The sequence below is a fragment of the Cynocephalus volans genome, chromosome 6 (assembly GCF_027409185.1).
Source record: "Cynocephalus volans isolate mCynVol1 chromosome 6, mCynVol1.pri, whole genome shotgun sequence".
Lineage (NCBI taxonomy): Eukaryota > Metazoa > Chordata > Mammalia > Dermoptera > Cynocephalidae > Cynocephalus > Cynocephalus volans.
The window spans coordinates 36,001,511-36,015,773 of NC_084465.1; the positions used below are offsets into that span (position 1 = coordinate 36,001,511).

General features: G+C 34.6%; 1 pseudogene; it reads right to left on the reverse strand.

Moving 5' to 3' along the window:
* The window catches only part of LOC134380899 (cyclin-O-like), a 161,528-nt pseudogene that overhangs the window by 88,926 nt on the left and 58,339 nt on the right, over positions 1–14,263 (reverse strand).

The following is a 14,263-nucleotide window of genomic DNA, read 5'->3' on the forward strand; positions in this document are numbered from 1 at the left end:
TCCTTGCCATCCCTTTTCTTTCATGAATGTTTTCTATATTTGCTAATTCAGTTGCCTTCTATTTTATAGAAATTTTCCAAAATTTCTAGTCAGCTGCTGATTCTATTTCTTATTTTTTATCATTTTTATGGTTTATTTTTTTCTTTTACTTTTGGAATTTTGAAGGCAGTGAAGAGAGGAACATGTACTCAGCCATTTCTTTGAACTAGAATTCCTCTCTTAAAATTGTATTATTTTACACTAATCATATTAATCTTTCTTATTCATGAAATGAGAATGTAAACATCATGTTGTTCTACATAAGTCAATTCATATAAATGAAAACACTCAGTGAAACAAGGTAAGACATATATGTATATTTTTTTATTGAAACATGATTGACTGTACATATCTGTGGGGTATTGTGTTGAATATCAATAACTGTGTGCAATGTGTGATGCTGAAATCAGGATAAATAGTACATTCAACATTGAAAAATGTAATCTTTCTTTGTGGCCTTTTACCGATTTCTTGCTAATTCCCTCCCTCTCCCTCTTTCCCACCTCTGCTAACCTCAGTTCTGTTTTCTCCTTTTGAAAGTTCAACATATTATTGTGATTGTTCTATCATTCTTTCTTTCTTTAATTAATTAATTTTATTTTTTAGCTCCCATGAATAAGGACATGTGGTATTTCCTTTACTGTGCCTGGCTTATTTCACTTACCATAATTTTCTCTAAGTTCTTCCATATTGCTGCAAATGACAGAATTTCATTCTTTTTTATGGCAGAGTATTCCATTGAGTATATAGACCAACATTTTTTTTATCCATTGGTCTGTCAATGGACGTTTAGGTTGGTTCCAATTGTTGGCTATTATAAATAGAGCTGCAATGAACATGGGAGTGCAGGTATCCCTTCAACATGATGATTTCCATTCCTTTGGGTATGTACCAAAGGAATGGGAAGTAGATGGGATTGCTGGATCTCATGGCAATTCTATCTGCAGTTGTCTGAGGAAGCTCCATACTGTTTTGCATATCAACTGCACTAATTTGAAGTCCTACCAACACTGCAGGTGGCTTTCCCCTTTCTCTGCATCCTCGCCAGCATTTTTTATTCTCCTTTTGATAATAGCTAGTTTAACTAAGTGAGATGATAGCTCAGTGTGATTTTGACTTGTCTTTCCCTGATGCTTAGTGATGTTGCATTTTTTCATGTGTCTGTTGGCCATTTGTGTATTCTCTTTTGAGAAATGCCTATTCAGCTCCTTTGCCTATTTTTAAAAATCAGATTAATTGCTTTTTTTTGTTGTTTTTTTTTACTCCTGTTTGAGTTCTTTGTATATTCTGAATATTAATCCCTTGTCAGAAGAAATTTGCAAATATTTTCTCCCATTCTGTACGCTGTCTTTAACTCTATTAATTATTTCTTTTGCTGTGTAGAAGCTTTTTAGTTTGATATAGTCCCATTTGTTTAATTTGACTGAAAAATATAGCCATTTATTTTGGTGTTGTGTGAGATATATCACTTGTGACTTTTATTATAGTATTTAATTTAAATTTGTAGAATGTTCTTCTTTAGGAACGCCATTTCCTTCTAGTTGATAGCTTAAATCCATCTAACTAATTTCTTATATTTTTAGTTTAGGTTTCAAGACATTGGCCATTATTTCTTGATGCTAATTACGGTTAACATCAACCTTAAAAATGAGCATAAAAATGGCTCCAATTCCACGTTTTCTTTGTTAGGCAACCTTCCATGAAATATCTTTGAAAATACAAGTAATTAAAATCTATTAGCAATGAACATTGCCCCTTTGGAAATCCGTTTCTAAGGAAAGCCTAGTCATAACTGTCCGTTTTTATCTTTGCAAACACTAATCTCAAAAATCCTATAAAATTAACTTCTGTTTGATAAACCAAAATGTCTCCTTGGTACACTTTAAAACACATTTCCTAGTGTGTTTATCGTCTCCAAAAGTCACTCAGCTGAAGTCATTAAACACATCATCACCATTGCAACCAGGGTCATTTTCTTGTGCTTCAAGGCTCTAGGTTCATTACCAAGCAATTGCTGTACCTATCAGGTGGATTTATTTTGATAGTGTTTCATCCTTTTTAAATACTCATGTGGGAATCACGTAGTTATCACCTTATTGTAAGATTCTTATTAAATTATAATGTTTGCTAGTAGTTTATTGAATAATTACTGTAGGCAATCTGAGTGATATTTCAGTGAATCAGGACAGTGTCAGAAAAACAGTATTAGCTCCGAATATGTTATAATCAGCCAAAAAACTCAATGACCTGGTTGCCATTACACGCGCTTACTGTAACAGCTAAAGGTAAAATGTTTCAAAATAGCTTACTGTGGAGGCACCTAACACCTATAAATTAATTTCCCAAAGATATTTAGAGTTCTCAGCCTGCAATCTTTGCATACTTAGCATTTTGGTTTCGATGCCAATTCTGAGGTAAAGCGAAATATAACTCATTTTCAGACTTATGACTCATGCAGTTTTTTCTATTGACTTTAAAATTAATCAAATCAAAACAATACAGCTTTAATATTTGTCATATCAAAACAATTCATTTATCTAATTGTGAGCTTTTACAAATTTTTCTTTATTTCAACAGATTTTTGAGATATTAGTTTTGAGAAATAAATTATATAATTTTTTATGGAACTCGATTTCAGTCATCATTCTTATGATAAATAATTTCATAATCATCTATCAAACCTAGGCTTAGAAAATGAAACACTTATTCCAATGTAATTTAGAGATCAAAAGCAAAACTACAATCACAGTTACTGGTTCATGGGCGGTTTAATTTCCTTCAGTAGCAGTTTTCATCAAAGAAATAAGAATAAATTAGTTGTTCCAAAGAGGAATGAAGCACTCATAAAGCTGGTAAAAAGCTCAAAGACTTGAACAAAAGTGTTAGGAAGGAGCCTACAGCCTAAAAATAATACCCTGAGATTGTCACATTAAGTGATAAGTGGAATGGCTCTTGACTATTTCCTGCTGGCTATATTCCACCTAAATTGCTTGAATTCTATCTGCATAGCTGTATTTCATTTTGGTGAATTGTAGAACTACAGAAAAATTTACAAACAGGGATAGTTTGACTTCATCTTTTCCAATCTGGATGCCCATTATTTCCTTCTCTTCTCTGACTGCTCTGGCTAGTACTTCCAACACTATGTTGAATAGGAGTGGTGAGAGTGGGCATCCTTGTCTAGTTCCTGTTCTTAAAGGAAAAGCTTTCAGCTTTTCCCCATTCAGGATGATATTGGCAGTGGGTTTGGCATATATGACTTTAATTATGTTGAGATACTTTCCCTCTATACCTAACTTATAGAGGGTCTTTTTCATGAATGAGTGCTGAACTTTATCAAATGCTTTTTCAGCATCTATAGAGATGATCATATGGTCCTTGTGTTTGAGTTTATTAATATGGTGTATCACATTTATTGATTTGTGTATGTTGAACCAACCTTGCATCCCTGGGATGAATCATCGAACAGCCTAAAACCTCTACAAAAAAACTGTTGGAATTGACAAATGATTTCAGCACAGTAGCAGGATACAAAATCAACACACAAAAATCAGTAGCATTTCTTTTCTCCAATAGTGAACATGCAGAACGAGAAATCAAGAAAGCCTGCCCATTTACAATAGCCACCAAAAAAATAAAATACTTAGGAATTGAGTTAACCAAGGAGGTGAAAAATCTCTATAATGAGAACTACAAATCACTGCTGAGAGAAATTAGAGAGGATACAAGAAGATGGAAAGATATCCCATGCTCTTGGATTGGAAGAATCAACATAGTGAAAATGTCCATACTACCCAAAGTGATATACAAATTCAATGCAATTGCCATCAAAATTCCAAAGACATTTTTCTCAGAAATAGAAAAAACTATCCAGACATTTATATGGAACAATAAAAGACCACGCATAGCCAAAGCAATGCTGAGCAAAAAAAATAAAGCTGGAGGCATAACACTACCTGACTTTAAGCTATACTACAAAGCTATAATAACCAAAACAGTATGGTACTGGCATAAAAACAGACACACTGACCAATGGAATAGAATAGAGAATCCAGAAATCAACTCACACACTTACTGCAATCTGATCTTTGACAAAGGCACCAAGCCTATTCACTGGGGAAGGGACTGACTCTTCAGCAAATGGTGCTGGGATAACTGGATATCCATATGCAGGAGAATGAAACTAGATCCATACCTCTTACCGTATACTAAAATCAACTCAAAATGGATTAAGGATTTAAATATACACCCTGAAGCAATAAAACTTCTTAAAGAAAACATAGGAGAAACACTTCAGGAAATAGGACTAGGCACAGACTTCATGAATATGACCCCAAAAGCACAGGCAACCAAAGGAAAAATAAACAAATGGGATTATATCAAACTAAAAAGCTTCTGCACAGCAAAAGAAACAATTAACAGAGTTAAAAGACAACCAACAGAGTGGGAGAAAATATTTGCAAAATATACATCTGACAAAGGATTAATATCCAGAATATATAAGGAACTCAAACAACTTTACAAGAAGAAAACAAGCAACCCAATTAAAAAATGGGCAAAAGAGCTAAGTAGGCATTTCTCTAAGGAAGATATACAAATGGCCAACAGACATATGAAAAAATGCTCAACATCACTCAGCATCCGGGAAATACAAATCAAAACCACATTGAGATACCATCTAACCCCAGTTAGGATGGCTAAAATCCAAAAGACTATGAATGATAAATGCTGGCGAGGCTGCGGAGAAAAAGGAACTCTCATACATTGTTGGTGGGACTGCAAAATGGTGCAGCCTCTATGGAAAATGGTATGGAGGTTCCTCAAACAATTGCAGATAGATCTACCATACGACCCAGCTATCCCACTGTTGGGAATATACCCAGAGGAATGGAAATCATCAAGTCGAAGGTATACCTGTTTCCCAATGTTCATCGCATCCCTCTTTACAATAGCCAAGAGTTGGAACCAGCCCAAATGCCCATCATCGGATGAGTGGATACGGAAAATGTGGTACATCTACACAATGGAATACTACTCAGCTATAAAAACGAATGAAATACTGCCATTTGCAACAACATGGATGGACCTTGAGAGAATTATATTAAGTGAAACAAGTCAGGCACAGAAAGAGAAATACCACATGTTCTCACTTATTGGTGGGAGCTAAAAATTAATATATAAATTCACACACACACACACACACACACACAGACACACACACACACACACACAAACCGGGGGGGGGGGAGAAGATATAACAACCACAATTATTTGAAGTTGATACGACAAGCAAACAGAAAGGACATTGTTGGGGGGGAGGGGGGAGGGAGAAGGGAGGGAGGTTTTGGTGATGGGGAGCAATAATCAGCCACAATGTATATCGACAAAATAAAATCAAAAAAAAAAAAAAAAGTGGAAAATAAATAAATAAATAAATAAATAAATAAATAAATAAATAAAATGGGCAACAGAGCTAAGTAGGCATTTCTCTAAGGAAGATATACAAATGGCCAACAGACATATGAAAAAATGCTCAACATCACTCAGCATCCGGGAAATGCAAATCAAAACCACATTGAGATACCACCTAACCCCAGTTAGGATGGCTAAAATCCAAAAGACTCTGAACGATAAATGTTGGCGAGGTTGCGGAGAAAAAGGAACTCTCATACATTGTTGGTGGGACTGCAAAATGGTGCAGCCTCTATGGAAAATGGTATGGAGGTTCCTCAAACAATTGCAGATAGATCTACCATACGACCCAGCTATCCCACTGTTGGGAATATACCCAGAGGAATGGAAATCATCAAGTCAAAGGTATACCTGTTCCCCAATGTTCATCGCAGCACTCTTTACAATAGCCAAGAGTTGGAACCAGCCCAAATGTCCATCATCAGATGAGTGGATACGGAAAATGTGGTACATCTACACAATGGAATACTACTCAGCTATAAAAACGAATGAAATACTGCCATTTGCAACAACATGGATGGACCTTGAGAGAATTATATTAAGTGAAACAAGTCAGGCACAGAAAGAGAAATACCACATGTTCTCACTTATTGGTGGGAGCTAAAAATTAATATATAAATTCACACACACACACACACACACACACACACACACACACACACAAAACTGGGGGGGAGGGAAGAAGATATAACAACCACAATTACTTGAAGTTGATACGACAAGCAAACAGAAAGGACATTGTTGAGCGGGAGGGGGGAGGGAGAAGGGAGGGAGGTTTTGGTGATGGGGAGCAATAATCAGCCACAATGTATATCGACAAAATAAAATTAAAAAAATAAAAATAAAAATAAAAAATAAATAAATAAATATTTTAGGCTTTGAAAAAAAAAAAAAACTACAGAAAAATTTAATAAAAAAATCCTTTCAGCTATTCCCAGAGAATATACTGACCCTTCACCAGGCTTCCTGTTAATATTATCCTTATTATTGTTTGATTCATAGAGCAAATCAATGGGGGAACAAAATCCTTCAGGTTTGTAAACATTTATTAGAGAAGAAATACTATATATGAAAAGAAAACTTTTCCTTGTTATTTTTCTGATTTTAGCTTTGCACTGAGACATTTTAAGAGCAGGAATCGTGTCTTATTTGAACTATTAAAAAGATGAGACATATTTCTTGATAATTGATTTTTTCCTTTCATTTTAATTTCTGGTCATCTATAACTTTAATCATCACTTCAAATTATTTTGTTTTAATATCTGAAAATGAGAGCCTGGGGTATCTTTTCAGTGCTTATATTTTCTAGACATAGAAAATAATCTAAAGCAACAATGATAAAATTTAAACACCATGAAAAAAGTCACAAGTGATTGTGTGTACATACACACACACACACACACACACACACACACACACACACACCAAATTTGGATTATGCCCTCTGAAAGAAAAGTATTATCTTTCGAAATATTTTTATAAAGTATATATCTAATGATTTGTTTTGGTTTAAGGAAAAAACAAATTTTTCATTGGCTACAATGGAAAATCCTGAAATAGGTAGTCAATAATGTTAAGAAATAAAATTGTTAATTAGCTCAAATACCCATTCCACAATGTATATATATTTCAAAACATACATGTATAACAGATGTTGAACACCATAAATAAATACAATTTTTGTCAATTTAAAAAAAAATCAAATAAATAAATTGTTTTTTCTTTAACTTCAGTATCATCTGTGTCTTAAACAGTATGGTTATTAAAATAAAAGTTACTGATCCTAATGTGAATTACCTCTACTGGATTGAATGGCCATTATTAAGAGAAAAAGCTGTCAAAAATCAGCTTCCTTCAGAATGAAACTGGCTATTGCTTAGGAAATTATAAATAAAATTACATACTTAAAATAGACTATTCTGAATTGGCTGTATTATCAAGTAGTTAATATAATATAATAATAAACAATTACTTGCAAAGAAAATCGTAGAGGTAGAAAATTGTCTATTTATTTATTTATTTATTTATTTATTTTATTGGTTATGAATATTCATAGGGTACAAAGCTGACTGTCACCACTCGTGCTCAAGATGTGATGGCCAGAACAATACTGGCAGCATGCCCATTACCACAAATTGCAATTACACCTCTTGTCCCCCACCCAATGATCCCCAACCTCAATCCCCATCCCCCATTCCACTTTGTCTCCCTATGTATGCTCTCTCTCTCTGCAAGTCCAATGTTCCAGCAGTGAGCAAGGTTTTCCATGTCCGTAGACTGAGCCCCCAGTGTCGTGCGGGGCTCGGCTCACCTCAGCGCCTGCTGGGGCTTGTCTGCCTTTTAAAAAATATCTCTTCTTACTCCCAATCCTTAGGTATAAATCTCACAAAAAACATGAAGGATGTATATGAGAAATACTACAAAACACTGATTTAAAAAATCAAAAGAACTAAATAGAGAGGTTTCATGTTTATGAATCAGATGACTCAATATTGTTAAGATGCTAATTCTTCTCAGCTTGATCTATAGATTCAACACAATCCCAATAAAAATCTTAGCAGGCTATTTTGTAGATATTGATTAAATGATGCTGTAATTTTTGTGGAAAAGAAAAGAATTTAGAATAGCCAACAAAACACTGAGGAAGATGAACAAAGTTGCAGTACTCAACCTACCCTGTTAGACAATTTCATATAATGCTACAATAACTGACATATCATTATACTGAGTAAATAATAGAGGTATAAGTAAATGAAACAGAATAAAGAACCCAGAAATAGATCCACAAAAAATATAATCAACTGATTTTTTGACAAAGGCATAAAGAAAATTGTTGGTAATGGGGTGTCATTACTTACAGGCTCTCTCTGAAGACAGAACAAGAAAATGTATGTGTATATACTAAACTGTGTGGATAACTATATTTATAAATATTTCTTCAAGAAGTGATGCTGTAATATCATTTCTTATAGACATTCATATGCAAAAGAATTAACATAGGTACACTATACCTTACATAAAAATTTTCAATATAGATCACAGACTTCATAAAATGAAAAACTATAAAATTTCTAAAATAAAACAGAGGATAAATTCTATGTGACCTTGGTTTAATGATGGTTTTTAGAAACAATAACAAAATCACAATTTATGGAAAAAAAGTCAATAAGTTAGACTTTATTAAAACACTGTTAAGAGAATTAAAAGACATCACTAGAAGAAACACTTTGAAATCACATACTAAAGGACTTGTATACAAAATACACAATGGACTCTTGAAATTCAACAATACATATTTTTTTTTAAGGCACAAAAAGACCCAAGCAGGCACTGGCAAAAAAAGATATACCCAGTAAATAAGCATATTACAAATTATTCAACATCATTTGGCTTTAGGGAACTAAAATTTTAAACACCAATGTGTTGTCACTCAACGCCTATTAAAATTGCTAAAATGCAAAAATAAACTTCACAATATAAGCTTCTGGTGAGGATTAAAAGCAACAGGAAAACACAATTCTACTACAAGACATATTCATGCTCTTTTACATTTACACAGCTGATTTTAAAACATATGTCCACAGAAAACCCTACACAGAAATGTTTTAAAAAGCCAAATTCTTAATTACCAAAAATTGGAAGCAATTAAAAAATGGCCTTACATAGGTGGTTGAGGAAATAAGCTGTGTAATATTAAACAATGTAACACTCTTCAGCAACAAAAATGAATTGACTGTCAAGTCACAAAATTATGTATGAGTTTTGGTTGTATTATGATAAGTAAAAAAAAAAAAGCCAGTCTGAAAAGATTGAGGCTGTATTTTATTCCATTTATATAACTTTCTGGAAAAGGCAAAAGTATAGTTTGTCAACAGATCGGTGATGGCCAGAGACATGGGGTGGTGTGCAGGCTGAGTGGGTGACACAGAGATGATTCAAGCGGTGAAACCCTTTTGTATGAGACTCTAATGATGGACACTGAGCACCATACCTCTGTCAAAACCCGCAGAACTTTACAGCACACAGAACTGAATTACAATGTATGAAAATTTTAAAAAGATATATAGGAGATGAGGGCTTCCAGAATGAAATGCAGACTGTGACCAAAGAATGTAGTGTATTATATAACCCAAGAAAAGTCTGAAAAACACTCACAATCTGGAGGAGTCTATGGGGAAATGATGACTAAATGCAATTTGCTATCTTGGATGAGATCCTGGAACAGAGTAAAGAACATTAGGTAAAAAATAAGGATATCTGAGAAAAGTATGGTCCTTAGCCATCTACTGATATTGTTTGATCAGTTGTGGCAGTTGTGGCAAATATACTATACTAATATAAGATGTCAACAATAAAGGAAACTGGGTGCAAGGTATATGGTAACTTGCTGTATTATCTTTACAACATTTTTGCAAATCTAAAACTCTTCTAAAACAAAAGATTTATTTAAAAAAATGAGTTTCTAAGACTATAGTAATTTCCACAACACTTCCCTTTAAGAGGTCAATCTGGATTTGAACCAAGAATGTCTCTAATCCAAATTTACAATGCACAAAGTCTAGTTTTAATAAAAATATTGAATAACTTACTAAATACTGTATGACCTAAGTGTACTTTTTTGGGTTGGTTTAATAAAGTTAACTTAATTTACAGAAAGTAGATTTCATTTGTCTCTATCTCACCCTCATGATTCAACCTAATTATGTAGATTTTTTTTATTGGTTATGAATATTCATAGGGCACAACGCTGATTGTAACCACTCATGCCCAAGATTTGCTGGCCAGATCCATACTGGCAGCATGCCCATTACCACAAATTGTGACTATACCCCATGTCCCACACCGAATTTTGCCTAACCTCCCTTCCCATCCCCCTTTTCCACATTCCACTTTGTATCCCTAGGTATGTTCTTTCCCTCTGCAAGTCCGATGCACCACTGTGATGTTTCTTTTCCTGCCTTCTTTCTCTCTCAGCTCTCACTTATGCATGAGTACATGCAGTATTTTTCCCTCTGTACTTTGCTTATTTCACTCAACATAAGTTTCTCCAAGTTCATCCATGTTGTTGTGAATGAGAGAATTTCATTCTTTTTTGTGGCAAAGTAGTATTCCACAGTGTATATATACCACGTTTTCCATATCCAATTGTCCATCAGTGGACATTTAGGTTGGTTCCATACCTTGGCTATTATGAACAGAACTGTAATGAACATGAGAGTGCAGGTATCCCTTCGACATATACCCAGAAGTGGGATTGCTGGAGCGTATGGTAGATCTATCTGTAGTTGTTTGAGAAGCCTCCATACTGTTTTCCACAGTGGTTGTACTAATTTATAGTCCCACCAACAGTGCGGAAGTGTTCCTTTCTCTCCACATCCTCACCAGAGTTTGTTATTTTCCATCTTTATTATTACAGCCAGTCTTACCGGGGTGAGGTGATATCTCAATGTGGTTTTAATTTGCATTTCCCTGATAACTAGTGATGGTGAGCATTTTTTCATGTACCTGTTGGCCATTGGTATGTCTTCCTTTGAAAAATGTCTATTCAGCTCTTTTGCTCATTTTTTAATCGGGTTATTTATGTATTATTTTTACTGTGTAATTGCTTGAGTTCCTTGCATATTCTGGATATTAATCCGTGTCAAATGCATAGTTTGCAACAATTGTCTCTCTCCCTGTAGGTTAATGTTTCACTCTGTTGATTATTTCCTTTGCTGTGCAGAGCTTTTTAGTTTGATATAGTCCCATTTGTTTAGTTATTCTTTTGTTGCTGGTGCTTTAAGGGTCTTGTTCATAAAGTCTGTGCCCAGACCCAGTTCCTGAAGTGTTTCTCCTAAATTTTACCTTAGTAGTTTTACAGTCTCAGGTCTTATACTTAAGTCTTAAAATCATTTTGAGTTAATTTTAGTATATGGTGAGAGGTGCATGTTTAGTTTCATTCTTCTGTATATGGATATAAACATAAAGGCAAACAGAGATGTTACTAATCGTTCCTTCTCTTACCTCCCACCTGTGCCCTAGTGAAACATGTTCAGAATGTAGATGTTTTATATCAGCATGATTTTGCTAAGATATAATTGATGTCAATGCCTTCTTTTATAAGATGGTTTGACCTGGAACTGGGTTCTCATTTTCACTTGTTTGATCTTGTTTCAATGGAAAAATCCTCTGGAAGGATTTGTATCTAAGTTCCTTGCATGAATAAACAAGCTTTGCACTGCAGGGGCCCTAATCCCTGCTCCCAGAGCTCAACCCTCTTCTCCTTTAAAGCCAGAGAGAAGTCTCACTGCTCCCTTACTCTCAGAAACCAGAAAGCTGTATTAAGCAGGGCGAGGAGGAATAGGAGGGCTAAGAGAGAAACTAAGATAATAAAATGGATACAGTTTTAAACTGTTACATTTGAATTTATTGTACTGCAATAGAAAACTTACATAGCCTCCAGGTTGTTATGTCTTACGTTATTTCTTATCAATTATTCAAATTAAGTATAATTAAATGATTAAAGGGTTTTAGAAGCACTGAGATTTTATTTTTAAATACAGTCTTAATTATTTTAGCCATTTGGGATGAAACATTTTATTATTTAATTTCCAGGTTGCTAATTGCTAAATGTTACATCTAGGGTGGCAGTGGGATGCCGAGAGAATGTCTTCCACATTCCTAGGGTGAATTTTCCCTAAACACTCTTACCTCATTGCTCCATCAATTATACAGGTGGAATGAGTTACCTCAACACTGAATAACGAAAATAACTGGGCATATGCAAGAATAACTCAGCTCTCTCCATCCTTCTTCCTTTTGGAAGTTTGGTATAAGCAAAAAGAATGCATTCTGGGCAACCCTAAGTTTAAAAGGGACAGCCTCTCACATGGAGAACCTAGTCATTGACCAGTGGTGCTTATGTGTATACAGGGAAGTAATCTGAGAGTTCAGCATTAGCATGCCTATTTTTGTTGCACTTCTCAACTTCATTCTCTAATATCAGCACTTTTAGTGATTGTTTGATCTCAATTTGTACCCTGTTGTCAATCTCAATTGATTCCAAATCAAGGTGGGGAACACAGGGGTGATAGTAGTTGTGGCTCCATGAAGCCCCAGCTGCAAACTAGAAAAAAAAAAAAAAAAAGATCTGTATTTATTTATCTTTTAAATGTATTTTATTTTGGTTAGCTTGTCTTTGGAAATTATGTCCTGATACTGTGTTTTGTGGTGGCAGGAACATGCAGTAGACAACAATTTGTGACTGACTATACAATGAGGATTCTCTCCTGTCTAGTCTTCATGTCATCTCCCAGCTACAGAGCCAGGGAGAAGACAGCCAACTTACTGAGTTACCTGTCCACTCCAGTATGCGAGAAGACTAGGGACACTAAGAAAAATTCATCTCTGGGGGGATAGTTTAACCAATAATTTGTTCCTACCCGATATTTTGGGGCTTTGACTATTTCTCACATTTTTATTCATGCTGGAAATGGGAAAAATTGTCCTCACTTGCTCTCCTTATTAGATTCCAGCAAGCTCTCCAGGTCTAGCACACTGACCAACTGGGGTGAGAAGCTGCTTGTCTTGAGAGAGGTGGATGAGCTGGATTTAAAATTGAAGAGAAGATAGGAAATACTTGGGTTGCTCTCTTCACTGAATCAGAATCCTCTACTCAGTCCCTCTGCCTTCCATTTACTTTAAAAAGAAGACAAAATCATTTTCTCTCTAGGAAACCTGATGATAATCATGGCCTATGATTTTTTTTTTCCCCCGCAGCTTGACCTTGGTGTTATTAGCACCATGCTCTAAGTGAGCTAATCAGCCAGCCTTGGCCTATGATTTTTAATGAAAGGCAGGGTACTAGGGAATGGAGATCACATTGAAACTACTTCAGGAATAGGAAAGCCGCAATGCAATTCAGATTGACCCTCATTTTACTTTTTCTCACCTCTATCAAGTAATTATAAACAGACACAAGACTCTATACATGGGATGACTATTTGCCTAAATATTCCCATTTTATCCCTGAATAGGTCAATTAGTACCTGTTAATTGTTTTTAACACATTCATTTCTCAAGTGTCCTTGTTTGACTGATAAATTAATGACCACCTTAAATATACAGAATTTTCTTGTTTCTTAACAATTAAAGGGTAGGGAGAAATGATTATAGTAGTAGACACTGATTGCTTTTGCAATTAACCTTTAGCTAAAATATCTTGAACATATTTATATTTAATGAATTTCAGCACAGCAAAGTTATATTTTGACCAAAACTTTAATGCATGACCCATTATTTGAGCTTATCAGTATACAACATATAAATAATATTTAAAATGTATATATTTAAAATCCTTTTATTATACTTAATATAACTTTCCATTTTTTATAAGCATCACAAAGTTGAGGTGTTTTTACAAATTTATCTTGTAATAATTGTTTTCATTCTTAGCCTGTCATTGCTTAGTAGCCTGCACATCTTTGTTCCTCTAACAACAAACCTAAGACAAACATTTTATCATTATCCTTATTTTACAGGTTTACAATTATAGATAATAATGATTTAATAGCTTTTCTAAAGACACACAGCTAGTGAATGAGGAAATCCACATTCATGCTGTGGTCTGTCTTATTTAGGGGCCTGGGCTCAGAAACACCTTCCTATATTCACTTTCCCACCTCTAACATTGTTGCCTATGTTGGTTTGGAAAAACCTTTGTATCAGAATTCCCCACAGACTATGTAGACTGGTTCTAGCCTGCCCACATCAT